At 41.1% G+C, this 16,284-nt stretch overlaps 1 long non-coding RNA gene across 1 annotated transcript; it reads right to left on the reverse strand.

Moving 5' to 3' along the window:
- On the reverse strand, window positions 880–3,889 carry LOC109235621. Its single transcript, XR_002069420.1, has 2 exons — window positions 3,652–3,889; window positions 880–1,756 (listed from the first exon to the last, which is right to left on the reverse strand). It is a non-coding gene; the product is annotated as an uncharacterized LOC109235621 (long non-coding RNA).

The raw sequence follows: 16,284 nt of genomic DNA on the forward strand, positions 1-16,284 counted from the left end.
TCTAGTTAAAATAGGTTTCGCACTATTATAAATAGGGATATTAGTAGCTTATTTTATGTATGTGGATATTTATGAGAAATGTAGAGAGCTTTTAGAGATTTATAATAAAAATATTTTCCTTCATATTGGTATCAGAGCTTCTACGATCTTGGGAGAGAATCAAGTAGCTTCGGCTGCCGGCGAGTGGCGCTAGCCAATATGTGCCGCTCGTCTGGTTATTGAGTATGTTGGCAAATAACGGGCCAATGATATTTGCATGTAAAAAAATAGAAGAATTAATTTCAAGTTCAAAGAGGTGCAAGCCAACCCAAAAAAAATTTCACTCACAAAACTTCAAAAACAACCCAAAATTATATTCATGTACAAACACAACTCTAAATTTCAAATACCATTTTCACTTGAATTTTTTTTTTTCTTTCATTTGGAATTTACAATTCTTATGTCCAAACGCCCACTTAATGTGTAGAGGAAATAAAGAATTATAGAGATCGTTCGTATATTTATAATAAAATATTTTTCCTTCACTTATGGAGCTATAGGTGGCTACTTGATGGGGTTGGTCGCATCCTTGGTTTGCATTATCTTCTGTAACCGCCAGCAGCATCTAAAAGGAGAGTAGTGTAGGACGACTTGATATGTTATGGTTTTAGTTTACTTTGTAGACAAAGTTTTGACCCGTTGTTAGTCTTGCTCAACTACATAGCTGCCATTTTTTTTCTTTTCATGATTTAGTTTTCCTGTTGCTTTAGCTCTTTACATGGTTCAATTTTTTATTTTTTATTTTTTTTATTTTATTTTTTGGTGAACGGTTAAAGGTAACGAGAAAGGGAAAGGGAAAGGGTAATGGAATTTCAGAAAGAAAACATTTTAGCTCAACTGTGAAGAAATGCTGATCACGATGATCAAAATTACAATTTACCAAATGACCGAAGGGACCAAAAGTGCAGTTATCCCAAGAAAAACAAACGAACAAGTGGAAACGTGATTCTGAGTTGGAGGAATTGAGTGGTGACTTGCTCCTTAGTCCATTGAAGGATTTTAAAAGCCTTCAGAATGGCAAATTATCTTCACATTTGTACCTCAATAATGTTATTTTCCAGTTCATTCATCGTCACATCGTCGTTTACATCTGTATGCCACAAGAAAATGGCACTCAAACAGCAGAGCCTAACATCCACGGTTAATTCTTAGCAACAGAGAACTCTTCACGTATGTCAAATAGTTTCCTGGACCAAGTTTGGTGCAATTTGATATATATATATATCATACTATAGCACAGATGTCTAAAAGAATACAGGAGGAATGTTACATTGAGCTATACGAGTATGCCCCTCACAAGGAAAGAAAGGAGCAATCATTCAACTAACCGCTATTTCAGCTAGAAAACGATCATTGTGCTAGAAGAGCTTGAGTTTTCCTTTGGCCATCGATGCTTTTCCATGCTCCACGTAGCATGCTGCTTTTTGAGTCCCTTTCAAGCCAGAACATGAGTCACCGGCCCCTAAAGTGACTGCAAAGTAGAGATAGATAGTGCAGAGAAACGCTAGGAGGGCAAGCGCAGTTAGCAGGAAGCGGTGACGCTGAAGTAGAGTCGAACAGCTCCCAAATTCATCATCTCGTGAATGTTGTCTTTTTAATGATGATGAAGCTGAAAATGCAGTCTGCGTCTGTGACCTCCTATGAGGTGAAGATATATTAACTTCAAGAACCATAGCTTACACACTGAATCTTTTGCAACCGGATACAATTCCTGCACCTACTTGAATTCAACATAGTAAGCATTATTGAGTGCTATAGAAGAGCACAGAACACTGATTAAATTCTGGGGGAAGCAAATAGAAGTGAAAATCTACATTTTACTGGCCCTACGCCGTAAGCAACAGCAATTGGGAGAAGACAAAGAGGGACGGTAATACAATAGGCATCAGCTAGCTAGCTTTCAGCCAAGAAACCCCATGGTATGGAGCCAGTTCATAACACATCTAGAAATTAAAATCTGAACTATTGAAAATATTTAAACAATTTGACTAAGCAAACAATGTCAGAGTGGCAACGATAACAGTAAAATGATCGGCAAATATTATGGCCAATGATAGCAATTTCACATCCTTCTTTTCTTACAACTAAACTGATTAGAAATATTATTTTCTGGATATGAAAAGAGAGAGAGAGAGAGAGAGAGAGAGAGAGAGAGAGAGAGAGAGAGAGAGAGAGAGAGAGAGAGAGAGAGAGAGAAATTATATATGCATCAATTATACGGTAGGGGAGAATGTACGAACATGGTTAGAGGGCAGAGTAGCAGATCTCTATTCCGTCTTAGTTTTCCATCATGTCACAGAGGTTTCATCATTTTTTCAGTTCATATCACTTATATTAAAACTCAGAAAAGTTTCATACGAGATTTGATTGAACTAAATCGGTTCAATATCTAGTTACCATATATGCTTTTCTCATTATTCATCTCTATCAATATGCAAAGAATAACAATCTCCTCACACTAGTCATTATGTAACGAGACTATGCTAACAAATGATAATGTAACACTATCGTAGTGAAGTCGTATATGGATGTGATCCGGCACCATGAATGTCAATGCTGCATGCAAAGAATCCAAGTTTGCTCCGTCTAGTTCTAAGATGAGAAAGGCAATCAAGTCATGATATTCAGAAATTCCAAAAGATTTCTGACGTAATAGCTATGGTTAATTCCTATAGCTGTCGTTATCAGTCTGATTATGGAATTCAGATTCTTCCGCACCATAACATTCATGTTCTCACTTCTCCCCATCAAAGGATCAACAACCTAGCCTGTTCATTCGCACAAACCAACTTCATAACTGCATAAATACAGCTCAACTGGACAATTGGCAAGGACCATCACTCCCAGAAAATCCCTAAAGTGAAAATCTCTTTTTGAGTTTAGGAGTGATAAACCCAACTCAACGTGCAAAGAAAATGTTAAGCAGCTGTAGTTCAACAGATTGCATACTTTTCTTTAAACATGTAGTGTGTTAATGCCTTTAGACAATTTGTGTAAAATCACTCAATACGACGTAACTACATTATTCAACTGGTCTGAAAAAGTTGATTGTATCAAACCTCTAGCTTATCAGGCTAAGACCTCTTCCTGATCCATAATTACAATTAAGCCCAATATACTTAATCTCCACAAAGTTATTATTCCCTAACCAACAGAGCTTGTTGAAATCACACGATTTCATCAATATGCTTTGTACAAGGCCTGAAACATAATTCGCCTCCAAACATCAAACAAACTCACTAGTCAGTGCCCCTCATTCCCAAACTAGTTAGACTTTGCAGTAATGCAAACATCCCCAAACTCAGTAAATACTGCACCTCAATGTTAATAGTTGCATTTCGACTTGAGAGTCCAAATATTAAACTCCTTTATTACTAAAAATCGTACAATGACATCCGACATATACGGATCTCAATTGTGTTGATAAGATAAAAAAGTTCCCAAATTATTTCCCAAGGGCAGTCAATAATGGAGTTAATAAACCAATGAATTTGGACAAATCGATAGGAATACAACAGATCTGCAAAACCGTATAAAAGAGAAACCACATTGTATACAGCTGAAAAATTACACGTATGAATTAATTGAGATGACAAAAGGGAAGGGCCTTACAATGGAAGGGAAAGCGAAAAGAATGTCCTTCAGCCAGATCAGAGCTATGGGGATTGAAGAGATGTCCTTTTCCTTGCAAAAATCAACAGTTTGTTTTGAGGAATTATTTATGAGAATCCAGAGCTCCCTTTTGATTCGGAGAGATGCCCGCAACGACACGAGGGTCACACGCTTTCTCTAGAGAGATAGACAAGATTTGGACTTTGTTCATTGGTGTTTAGTGTTCAAGTATTATAACGCCAGCTCATTACTGTACAATTTAGCTTGTAAATAAATTTGGATAAAATTGTGTTGATTTTGAGGCTTTGCTTCCTTAATGTTTACTACTAAAATTATTTTATATCGGTTTATTGTGTATATGCATGTTATTGTAAAAGTCTTCCCCAAAAGATTAGGTGTGTGATTAATGATTTGCCAAGTTTTAGGGGCATTTCTTGTATTATCTCTATAAAATATTTTGCAAAAGTTATGTTGAATTACTTTCTCTACTAAAAGGCGCCTTTGTCACAGCTCGTCTTGTAACTCTCGGCGAATGTGGATGTAAGAATTTAGTAGTACCGTGTTTTATAGACGTTTGGAAATGGGTTGACATCCAGTCCAGTAAAATCTCTCCAGTAAAGTTCAATAGAGCATTTATATGTTATGTTACGCAGTGTCTTCCTGAGATTCCATGGAAGGGCGACGTAAGGCTAAGCAATCGATATCTGTGTGATTAGTATCCGCCAATTGGGGTCCCCTCTGTATGCTAGACGAGATTGTCAGTGCTATACGGAAAAACCAATGTCAAGAGCAATTGAGAGAATAGAAAAGAGAATTGAGAATGAAAGAAAGTTTGATTGCATTAATGAAAGCTATTACTAAAAAGCAACACGGTGTCGAGGAGGAGAGAGACCAGTATAGAAAATTGTTTGCTTGATAGAAAGTTTGATTGCTTGATCCCCACTAATAGTACTTAAAAAAATAAACCAAAGTTACGGGACTTGACATAACTAAGCTAGAGAGACATAATGGAAATACATGAAGTAAAACTACTCTATATTTACAATAGAAATGACTTAGATTCCTACAATGCAGAAGCAGGTCCGTTGGCAGCAACTTTGTCTTTAGCATCAAAGCCTGCGCGCACGGCGCTGTTGGTATCTGCTTGCGGTTGTGCGCTAGCGAAGGCTATCGGTGGGCCGACATAGGCACAGGCGCGCTTGTCACTTGGCGCGGCCAAGACCACGGGGTCGTTCATGGCGCTAGGTGTTGGGAGGCTTGCCAGGACGCCATGGGGCGCGTCCAATGGGTCGTGGGATATGGCTGGAAAGCCGCCCATGACAATTAACACGTACTCTAGTGTAGTTTCAATGGTTAGGATCTATTTAGTCTTTAACTATAGTTAATTCTTCTCTAACTTCTCTTTATTCCCACTGCGATAACACATGCATGTCTTCTTAATACTTTCTACTCTCTTCATTCTTCCTTCTTCAAACTCCTTTAGAACTTCAGCCAAATAATTTTTCAATTATCTCCCTCCATTCTTCAAGATCTGTATGGTTTATATTGCTCTCTTTACGGAGTTGATAATTGTTCGTTCTCTTTCGTCCTTGAATATTCAGGACTGATTTTCTTCTCGTCATAACAAGCCCCCAATTTGGTACTTTTTGGTACTATTTGGTTGAAGATGAAGCATATTGTCCTTTCCTAAGAACACTAGTTATTCATTAGTAATATGATTTAGTTTCATTTGAATTGAGTTACATATAATACACGAATTGAATTATTAGGCCGGAGCTCCATCGGGGTTGACTGGAGGTACTCTGTTCCCTGGGGCGGCAATGTTATCGTTCTCGCCATGGAGACCAAGGCCATTGTTTGTGTGTGTGGGTGCTACTTGAGAGCTTGACATGTTGATCCTGGAATCAAAGACACTTCAAAGAACAGGTGTAAAATAGTGTGTGTTACAAAAATTGTACCAGGCAATCACTATTATCCTTAGTCCCACGATGGGCGCCAAACTGTTTACCCCAAAAATTGGATAACAATTAAACTTATAAGTGGCTTTCTTATATGTAATTTCACCTAGCACCAGTTGATAAATACGATGATTAATAGTAGAAATAAACAACAAAGTAAAGTAAACCAGTATCAAAATACAATTCAGCCCTCGAGCTAGGTCGCCCTCGAACTGAGCGAGTGAGAGTAAAGTTATGGGATAAACTGATGAACAAGAGAATGAGAGAAAAATATTGTATTGTTTTGGTATACGTGAATGTAAGGTGGTTACAAAATGATTAGAACCCTCTTTATATAGTAGAGAAATACTATCTATGGTACAATTCTAATTACAGAAGTAAATCTAATGATTAGCTAAACAACCGCCCTTGATTTGATCTATTCCGAGATTTTCGCCATGATCTTCGACCAGTCACGGATATCTCGCCTTTCCATTATTATGTCGTCTTCGGTCTTGCTCGATGTCTTGTCGCCTTCAACCTCGATCATTATCGGTTTCGATCTTGCTAGGTACCTCGAATCCGTACTCAATACCTTATCCTTGTGTCTCGGTCAGATATGCTACAGGGTTAATCCTCGATCCATCCCCTTGGGCTCGGTCAATCAGTAAAATCTGGAGGGCCCGATTCTAACCGTATACAGATAGTCCCCTCATTTTTGGAATGCAATGGCAAGAAGCGAATTGAGCCTTCGAATTTATCCTCGATTTATCATGACATAAGCATTGTGACGTAAACGACAAAGGTGACCGAAACGTCTCGTCGGTTAAGTTTCCCAGGCATTTAAGGCGTGTCAGTTGCTGGTCGGCCACTAGCAAATTTGAACCGTCGCCATGAAACCCATAAATAGGTCTCTTTTCCATATTTCAAACTTTACTTTTAATCACTTCCCCTCCAATCTTCAAAGATCTTTGCATTTTTCAAGTTCTTCTTCTGCAAATCTTCAAGTTTCATTGCTAGCCTATTCTTAAAACTCCAGATACCTTAATCCTCGTTCTTCCTTGTTCATAAAAATGGTCAAAACATCTAAGACCATTCCGCAAAAAGAAAAAACCTCCTCGTCTTAGCCGGCTGGCGAATAACCGGCTGCGGAGCCACGCCCTGAAGAGTTCGTTCCTGGGGGGTGTGTTATCGACTCTGCTTTTAAGGTCAAAAAGACCTCCTCGGTTTCGGGCCGATGCGAGCCCATGTCGAGGTACATATGCACGATCACTGGCAGCCTTCTCGAGCAAGTCAAAAAGGATTGCAACTGGGTCGACAAGCACGTGGTGGTGCCCTCACCTGAGGAGTCAATCACTACTTATGTGGAAGGATTTCTGAGTGTTTACACTTACCCTTTCACATTGGGTCCCTTGGACCCGTTCATCGTGGAATTATACAAGAAATATGAAGTCACCCTCAGCCAAATACACCCCTCCTTCTGGAGGATAGTGATACTGCTCTGTTATTTCGTGAGCCAAGTCGACGGGCTTACTTTCACCCTCGACCATCTCATACGACTATATAGCCCCCGACTTTATCGAGGGGAGGTAATAAAACTTCAGCGTCGGGCCTCCAAGGCGGCTTTATCGAGCATAGACAAGGACAAGGACCGGAGCTGGATGGGCCGATTTGTCCGAGTAAAGAGCTCGGACCTGAACCCGGCCAAAAATATGCCATTTCCCGAGAAATGGAATATGAGACGTAAGTATAACTCCCCTTTCTAACTTCTGCTTTATTACCTTCACTTATCTTTTCTTATTAGTGTTTCGTTTGTTGCAGCTGTTGCCTAGATGTCGGGTGCTATTTCCCAGCTCAAGAACTGGGTCAGAAGATTGGTGTCGAAATCGACACATGCTGAACGTGAGAGGCCGATGGGAGGCCCGAAACCACGGTAGGTTTTCATACAACTCGATAACTCTGACCATTGCTTGACTTTCTTTTTTGATCTCATTTACCCTTCTTTTGCAGGTCTTGGGAAGGATGCGCCGATGAGGCCCCCATCTGGTGATGAAGAAGACTCACTCCCTGCCCCAAAGCCGGCAAAGGAAAGCAAGACGTAAAGGGCTTCGACCTCCAAGGGGCCAGAGCCTAAGAATAAAGTGGCTCGAAAGTCCAAGAAGGATGTGAATCCCCTGTCCACGAAGTCAGTTCAACTCCTAAGAGAGGAGGAGGAAGAAAAGGAGGATGATTCTGGTCTGGTGGCTGATAGTAGGGATTTTGACCGCTTATTTGCTCTCTTTTACTTGCTTTTTAGCTAAAAAATGCTTAAAGGTATTCCCGGAAACTAACAAAATGTGCTTGCTTGCAGGAATATTGGGAAATGAGCCATAGAAGTCAAAATCAACTCGTAAAGGAGTCAAAAATGAACGAAACCCAAAACAAGGCAAAAAGGCCAGCAGTGCGGACCGCACAATTCTAGTGCGGCCGCAGAGGGGATATTCAGAGAGCAGCGTTTGGGCCAGCTAAAGGCATGCGGACCGCACCGAAATTGTGCGGCCGCTGGAGGTCTAGTGCGGCCGCAGTCATTATTATGCGGTCCGCAGGTTTGAAGAATCAGAGAGCTATTTCAAGTCCAAAAGCAGAGAGTGCGGACCGTATCACTTTTGTGCAGCCGCACCCATTTTTATACGGACCGCAGAAGCCCTGAAGTTCCAAGCCCAAGTTCCCAAGGATGCGGACCGCACTATAATTGTGCGGCCGCAGAAGCCCATTGTACAGACCTCACCAGAATTATGCGGCCGCACAACCTTCGCAGGGGCATTTTTGTCAGATATTTTCAGCTTAGTATAAATAGTACTTTTTGTCATTTTTAGATCAATTTTAGTTTTCAGAGGTACACCTGAGCAGTTTTCTTTACTTTTTTGAGTAATTTTGTACTATATTAACTTCAACACATTAGATTTTCGTTATCCAATCAATTACTATGCATTCTATCTTAATTACTTCATTTTTCATGAGTAGCTAAATCTTTAGCTAGGGTTGTGGCCCAACCCTAGTGTGGGTACTTAGTGGGTATTTAATTTAGGGCTTTTTTGTGATTGGGTTAGTGATATTTAACCTTTTTTATGCTTGAATTCTAGAATTAATGGTTGCAAACATTGATTCATGCCTATTTGACCTAGTCTTTACTTGAGAAAGAGAGACTAAGTCTAGGAAAACTTGGCTAACAAGGAATTGGGGTGAACTCAAGAAATTGATAGCCCCAATTAAAGGGTCAAATATAGAGATAGTAAGACCCAACTTGAGCGTATATAGAGTGGGTAATTGCATGTGATTGCTATATTACGACCCCGACTAATCAAACTTGCCCTAGAGTTTACAACACATTAGTTAACCACCTAGGTGGAAGTCACGACCCTAGATCCTTTATCATTTGAAAAACAACCAAAATCAAAAATATTATCTTCTAGTTTATTACTTGCAATCAATAGCTAAAGTAGAAATAGAAATAACCAACAAGAATGTGGAAGTGCAAATTGAGGCACATTATACAATTACACTAGGTGTATACCTAATCCCATTTCTAACTCCCTGAGGATTCGACCCCGACTCATGTTGGGATTTATTATTGCTTCGACCGCCTCACTACATATACTTGTGGTGTGAGTTTGGGCGACATCAATTTTTGGCGTCGTTGCCGGGGAGTTAAATGGATTTAGCTATATATCTAGGTTTTTGTGTGCTTTGTCTTCTTTTCCTTCTAAGTCACTAATTTTGTGTTTGAATTGCTTTTAGGTACAAAAATGGCTCTAAAAGATGAGCCCATCGGGAATTTGCCAGTGGGGGAGGATGTGGACGATGATCAAATGGATGAGGTTCCTCTTAAACCTCAAGCTAATAGATGAGGCCATCCGCCTCACGATAATGTGCCTGCCCCTCCCCCACCTCCACCAAGAGCGGTAGTCCACCGACAACTACCAAACGAGGGTTATTCAAGTGCTCTAGTCCTGCCCCGCATTAGGCGGGAAACTTCCAAATCACCAACGTGATGCTTACACTACTTGAGCAACGGGGATTTTTCACCGGGGCTCCGAACCAAAATGCCTACAAGCATATCAAGGGGTTCGTCCATACTTGATAGGGGAGCAAGCAAACAAATGTCTCTGAGGACGCGCTGAGGTTGAGGTTATTTCCCTTTTCTCTACGGGGAAAAGCATTAGACTGGTTAGAGAGTTTTCCCAATAATTCCATCCACACTTGGGATGAGTTGGCAGAGAAGTTCATTTCCAAATTCTTTTCTCTAGGACATATGGTGACGCTTCGGGATGAGATTCTTGATTTCAAGAAAGAACACAATGAGCCATTGCACGAGATTTGGGGAAGATATCGTACCATGGTTAAAGAGTGCCCGAACAATGGTATGACTGAGGCCATGATCTAACAAACCTTCTACAGGGGGATCAACACAACTAATCAATGTATGGTTAACCAACTCGTCGGGAGGAACTTCATGAACATGCCATATGCCGAAGCTTGTGAAATTCTTGATGAGATGGCGGATACCTCTTCGACATGGCAAAGTAGAGCCATTGTTTTGCAAGGTGACCCTAATGTTATCACCTATACAAGGAGCTACATGATCATGGGTAAGCTATTGCCGAGTTGACAACTACCATGAACCAATTGGCCAAAGCTCAGCTTTAACAAGTTCAAGGGCCGAAACAATTGCATGCAATGGAAGGTGTGAATATGATGGTAAACAAAAGACGGAAATAAGGTCAACAAATGCAAAATCGTCCGAAACAATTTATGCAAGATAATAGTGGTTATGATCAAGGTGATTCGTTCAATGAGCAAGAAGAAGAAGTTCAATATGTCAACAATTATCAAGGCCAAAGAAACAATGCTCAAGGACAAAATCAACAACAATAGAGGTCACAAGGGAACCAAGGTAATTGGAACAACCAAAACCACCAAGGCAATTGGAGTGGTGGCAATCCTAATCAAGGAAATTGGAACAATCAATGAAATCAAGGCAATTGGAGTGGCAACAATCAAAGAAATTGGGGAGGAAATAACCAAGGAGGGTGGAATAACAACAACAACAACCGGGGGGGGGGGGGTTTTAAAAGTCCCCCGATGTTCCAACAACCAAACAATCCACCTCCCTACCCTTCTGAAGGTTCGAGCTCTTCTAACAATGAGATGGGTAGAATTGAGAACATGTTTAAACAGATGATGGAGAAGAATGTTGACTCTGATGCTCAATTATCCTCTCACAACACTTCTATCCGCAATTTAGAGGTTCAATTAGGCCAAATCTCGCAAGCTTTGAACACTCGTCCTAAGGGGGCACTACCTAGTGATACGGTGGTGTGGCCCTGACTACTAGAAGTGGAAAAGGTGGGAATAATACGGGACATGCTATGGCCGTGACTACTAGAAGTGGAAAAGGTGGAGAAGCAACCACCTCAAATCAAAGAAGAATTGTGGATGGAGATGTTGTGTTATAAGATGATGAAATCCCAAGCAATGTGGTTCAAGCTAATGAAGAAGTGAGAATTGATATTGATGAAAGTGTGGAGGAGACGCAAGAAGAAGTGAATTCGTCTAGGGAACACGTTGATAGGTTTTCAATGTCTTTGTCTTATGTGTTGATGATCTAACAAACTTACTGTCAAGGACCAGATAAGGAACCTGACACACTTGGGCTACACTACAAGTTAACGGGTTCCAGCTAAATGTGAACTGCTATAGCTTCAGGAGACAGAGAACCAAACAAGGACCTGATACCTTTGTGGTTCCCTCATAGTAGTACGAAGTCAATTGGACACAGCTGGAAGCGACGTGACTGCCTGCACTGTTTCTGCCTGCACTGCACTGTTTCCAGTGGCCACTTATTTTTTGACCAACTAAAGTGCTTACATCATTTCAAGTGATGTCATCAAGGTGTATCAACAAGGAGTTTATATCAAAACATCACTTGAATACTTGATCTGATTCATTCAAGACTTTTTGCAAAACTGTGATCAAAATTCTCAAGAGCTTGAAGAACAAAGTTAAACGCTACTACGGACCAGTTCCTAAAGTTAGTATTTTGTTGTCCTAGTTGAGTTGTAACTTTGTGATTGTGCTTATTGTATTTCCTAAACTGCTTAGCCAGAAGCGTTGATTAGGAACCCTCTTGTAAAATCCGTAAACTCTTTGAGTTTATGTTGTGACTAGGTTTAGTCATAAGTTAAAGTCTTTGTAACTAGAGAGTGACAAAGTGGCTTGTGGTAAAAGTATCACAAGTTAGTTGAGTTGAATTCTTTGTAATGGAGTCATTACAAAGTGGCTTGTAATAGGTGTTTACAAGTTAGTGAAGTTGAAAGTCTATAGGTGTAGGTCGTGGTTTTTGTCCCCTTGAGTTGGGATTTTTCCACGTTAAAATCCCGTGTCTGATTTACTTACTGTTTCATTAGCATTCTCAGTACAACCTCATAGAGGACCAGGTACTCTACTGTTTGGTGGACTCATACAAACTAACACACGTGATTGACATGCCCGAACCGGTAGTGCCCAAGGCTAAGGCACCAACTCCAAGGCCTCCTCCTCCATACCCTCAAAGGCTTGCAAAGCAAAATAGTAAAAACCAATTCAAAAAGTTTATTGATATGATGAAGAGTTTGTCAATTAATGTGCCGTTGGTTGAGGCATTGGAACAAATGCCGGGATATGAAAAATTCATAAAGGTTTTGGTAACCAAGAAAAAATCGATGAATTGTGAAACCATCAAGATGACTCATCAAGTGAGTGCTATTGTGTACTCAATGGCTCTGAAGTTGGAAGATCCGGGCGCTTTCACAATCCCTTGCACTGTTGGGAGCGCCGATTTTGCCAAAGCATTATCTAATCTCGGGGCAAGTATCAACTTGATGCCATATTCGGTGTTCAAAACTTTGGGAATTGGGCAATCAAGACCCACATCCATGAGGTTGCAAATGGCGGATCGAACAATGAATAGGCCTTTGGTTATATTGATGATAATTGGTTCGAGTTGACGAGTTCATCCTCCCGGCGGACTTTGTGATCCTTGATTGTGAAGTGGACTATGAGGTGCCTATCATTTTGGGTAGACCTTTCCTCGCTACACGGAAGGCTCTGGTTGATGTGAAAGCCGGTGAGCTCACTTTTCGGGGGGGGGGGGGTTACGAAAAGGTGGTCTTCCATGTGTGCAAATCAATGAGGCAACCGAATAGTAATGAAGTTTGTTCGTTCGTGGATTTGGTGACGGATGTGATTTTTGATGATGCTAGTGCCAAAATGAATGTTGAAGACAAATTGGAAGTCGTTTTCCTCAACCTTGATGATGATGAGGAGAGTGATGGCTATGTGGAGTGTGTAAATGCATTGCAAGGCATGGGATCGTACACTTATGAGCCCCGAAAGCTATCTTTGGATCTTGAAAACCGGAAGACTCCTCCAATAAAGCCCTCAAGTGAGGAGCCTTTACCTCGGATTTAAAGCCATTGCCCCCGCATCTCAGGTATGAATTCCTTGTCCCTTCTTCTACTTTACCGGTTATCCTTTCTTCTTACTTAACCGACATGCAGGTAGAGTCCACATTGGAGGTGCTACAAAGGAGGAAAAGAGCAATCAGATGGAAAGATCATTTCCCGCTTCCATTTCTTGATCATTTCTTTGATGGATACTCCGGCTACAATCAAATTCTTATTGCTCCCGAGGACCAAGAGAAGACCACTTTCACATGTCCTTATGGTATATTCTCGTTTTCAAGGATGCCTTTTGGGTTGTGTAATGCACCGGCGACCTTTCAATGGTGTATGATGGCTATTTTCACCGACATGGTGGAGGATATTCTTGAGGTCTTTATGGATGATTTTTCTGTGGTTGGGAATTCGTTTGAATATTGCTTGGACAATTTGGATAGGGTATTGGCTAGATGTGAGGAGACAAATTTGGTGTTGAATTAGGAGAAGTGTCACTTCATGGTCGAGGAAGGCATTGTCCTCGGCCACAAAATTCCAAAACATGGTATTGAGGTAGACCAAGCAAAAATTGATGTGATCTCCAAACTCCCTCCTCCTACATCCCTGAAGGGAGTGAGGAGCTTCTTGGGTCATACGGGTTTCTATCGCCGATTCATCAAGGACTTTTCCAAGGTGGTGAACCCATTATGCAAACTTTTGGAGAAGGATGCCAAGTTCCATTTCAATGAAGATTGTATGAAGGAATTCAAGTTGCTTAAGTTCAAGTTGACTACTACTCCTATTATCACCGCACCGGATTTGAGCTTGCCTTTTGAGCTCATGTGTGATGCTAGTGATGTTGCGGTTGGAGCGGTGTTGGGGCAACAAATCAAAAAAATCTTCCATCCGGTCTACTATGCTAGCAAGACCATGAATGATGCCCAAGTCAACTACACAGTGACCGAAAAGGAGCTACTTGCTATTATTTTTGCTATGGAGAAGTTCCGGCCGTATTTTATGGATACTAAGGTGATTGTTCACACCAACCATGCGGTGCTTCGGTATTTGATGAGAATGAAAGTTTCTAAGTCAAGGTGGATGCGGTAGGTGCTACTATTTCAAGAGTTTGATCTAGAGATTCAAGACCGCAAGGGTAGTGAAAATCAAGTGGCAGACCACTTGTCCCATTTGGAGGAGGAGGGGAGGCCAAATGATGGCCTTAAGATCAATGATTCCTTCCCCAACGAGAAATTGTTAGCCATTTCAATGACGGGGATGCCATGGTTTGCCGATCTAGCCAATTATCTTGTGAGCGGCATTGTATCAAATGAGTTCTCTTCAATCCAAAAAAAGAAGCTCAAACGGGATTGCTTGGACTATTATTGGGATGAGCCGTATCTTTTCCAAATATGTACCGATGGTGTGATCCGGCGATGTGTGCCGGAAGAAGAACAAATAGGAATTCTTGAGGCTTGCCACTCATCACTGTATGGTGGTCATCATGGTGGAGCTAGGACGGCTACAAAGGTTTTGACTTGTGGATTCTATTGGCCTACCCTCTACAAGGACGCTAGTGAGCTTGTCAAGTTGTGATGAGTGCCAAAGGGCCTGTGGGATTTCTTAGAAGAATTAGATGCCCCTTACCACCATTTTAGAGATTGATATCTTTGATGTTTGGGATATTGATTTCATGGGACCGTTCGTGAGTCTTGTGGGAACACTTACATTTTGGTAGCTGTGGACTATGTTTCAAAATGGGTTAAAGCCGTGGCTTTACCCAACAACGAAGCTCAAAGTGTGGTGGCATTCTTGAACAAGAACATCTTCACAAGGTTTGGTACTCCGAGGGCCATTATTAGTGATGGTGGTTCGTATTTTTGCAACTAGGCTTTTGATACCTTACTCACCAAGTATGGTGTCACTCATAAAGTATCCACCCCCTACCATCCTCAAGCAAGCGGACAGGTTGAAGTCTCCAACCGAACGTATTGGTCAAGAAAACTTGATGATGCTCTTTGGGCTTATAGGACGGCCTACAAGATGCCGATTGGGATATTTCTATATCGATTGGTGTTTGGGAAGGCGTGTCATCTTCCGGTAGAACTTGAACATAAGGTCATGTGGGCTTTGAAGAAGTTGAACCTTGAGTGGGCTGTCGATGCAAATCTAAGAGTGGCACATTTGAATGAGCTTGATGAATTTCGGTACCATGCCTAAAGAAGTTCGTCCCTTTACAAGGAGAAGATGAAGTACCTCCATGACAAGTACATCCACAACAAGGAGTTTAAAGAAGGTGATCTTGTGCTATCGTTCAATTCCCGATTAAGGATGTTTCTGGGCAAGTTGAAATCTAAATGGAGTGGCCCCTTTGAAGTGGTGAATGTAACCTCCTTTGGTGCTCTACATTTGAAAAATAAGAACAATGAGGTGTTTAGAGTCAATGGGCACCGGGTTAAGCATTATCTTGGCAAGGTTGATGATGGCCACATTGTGGCGGTTCTCCATTTCAATTGAGTGGTAATCTGCATCATGCTGCGACGTTAAATCAGTCGCTTCTTGGGAGGCAACCCATGTGTCTTCTTCTTTATTTTATTTTTCTTTGTTAGATTAGATAGGCTTTGTTTTGTGCTAACTAGTTTTGAAGTGTATGCAGGAATGGATGTGCATTGCAAGGACTATGCATGAAAATTTGGCTAAGTGTCAAAATGCATGGTCTCTGAAGTTTGGTCTGTCAAAAATCCTTAACGAAATGCGGCCGCACACATTTTTGTGCGGTTTGCACTGATAATGCGTCCGCACTCATTTTTGTGTGGTCCGCAGCAGGTATTCACAGGAGCAAATAAGGAGTGCGGACCGCATCAAAATTATATGGCCGCACTCAGGTCGGTCTAGGCCAAACGGGTCAAGAACTATAAATAAAGCCTTTCTCTTCTTTTTACACTTTACGACACCTGAACTCCCAACGCCCTTAGCAACTACAGTGCACTCCAGTAGCTCTAAATTTCAAGTATTTCATCTTCTAGACACTTGCATCTTCATTTCTGGTATGTCAATTTCACCTTAGATTCTTCAGCTTTTGTTTTGTTTTGATCTTTGATTTAGGGTTAGTTACATGCCTTAAAATGTCAATAGTTAGTCCTTTTTTGCTTACAATCATGTGGGTAGCATATTTAATGTTAATTGGGGTTTGGGTAAGTAGCTATCCATGTTCGATTGTGCAAACCATGTCTAGATTATGAAAA

This window comes from Nicotiana attenuata, chromosome 12 (assembly GCF_001879085.1).
Source record: "Nicotiana attenuata strain UT chromosome 12, NIATTr2, whole genome shotgun sequence".
Lineage (NCBI taxonomy): Eukaryota > Viridiplantae > Streptophyta > Magnoliopsida > Solanales > Solanaceae > Nicotiana > Nicotiana attenuata.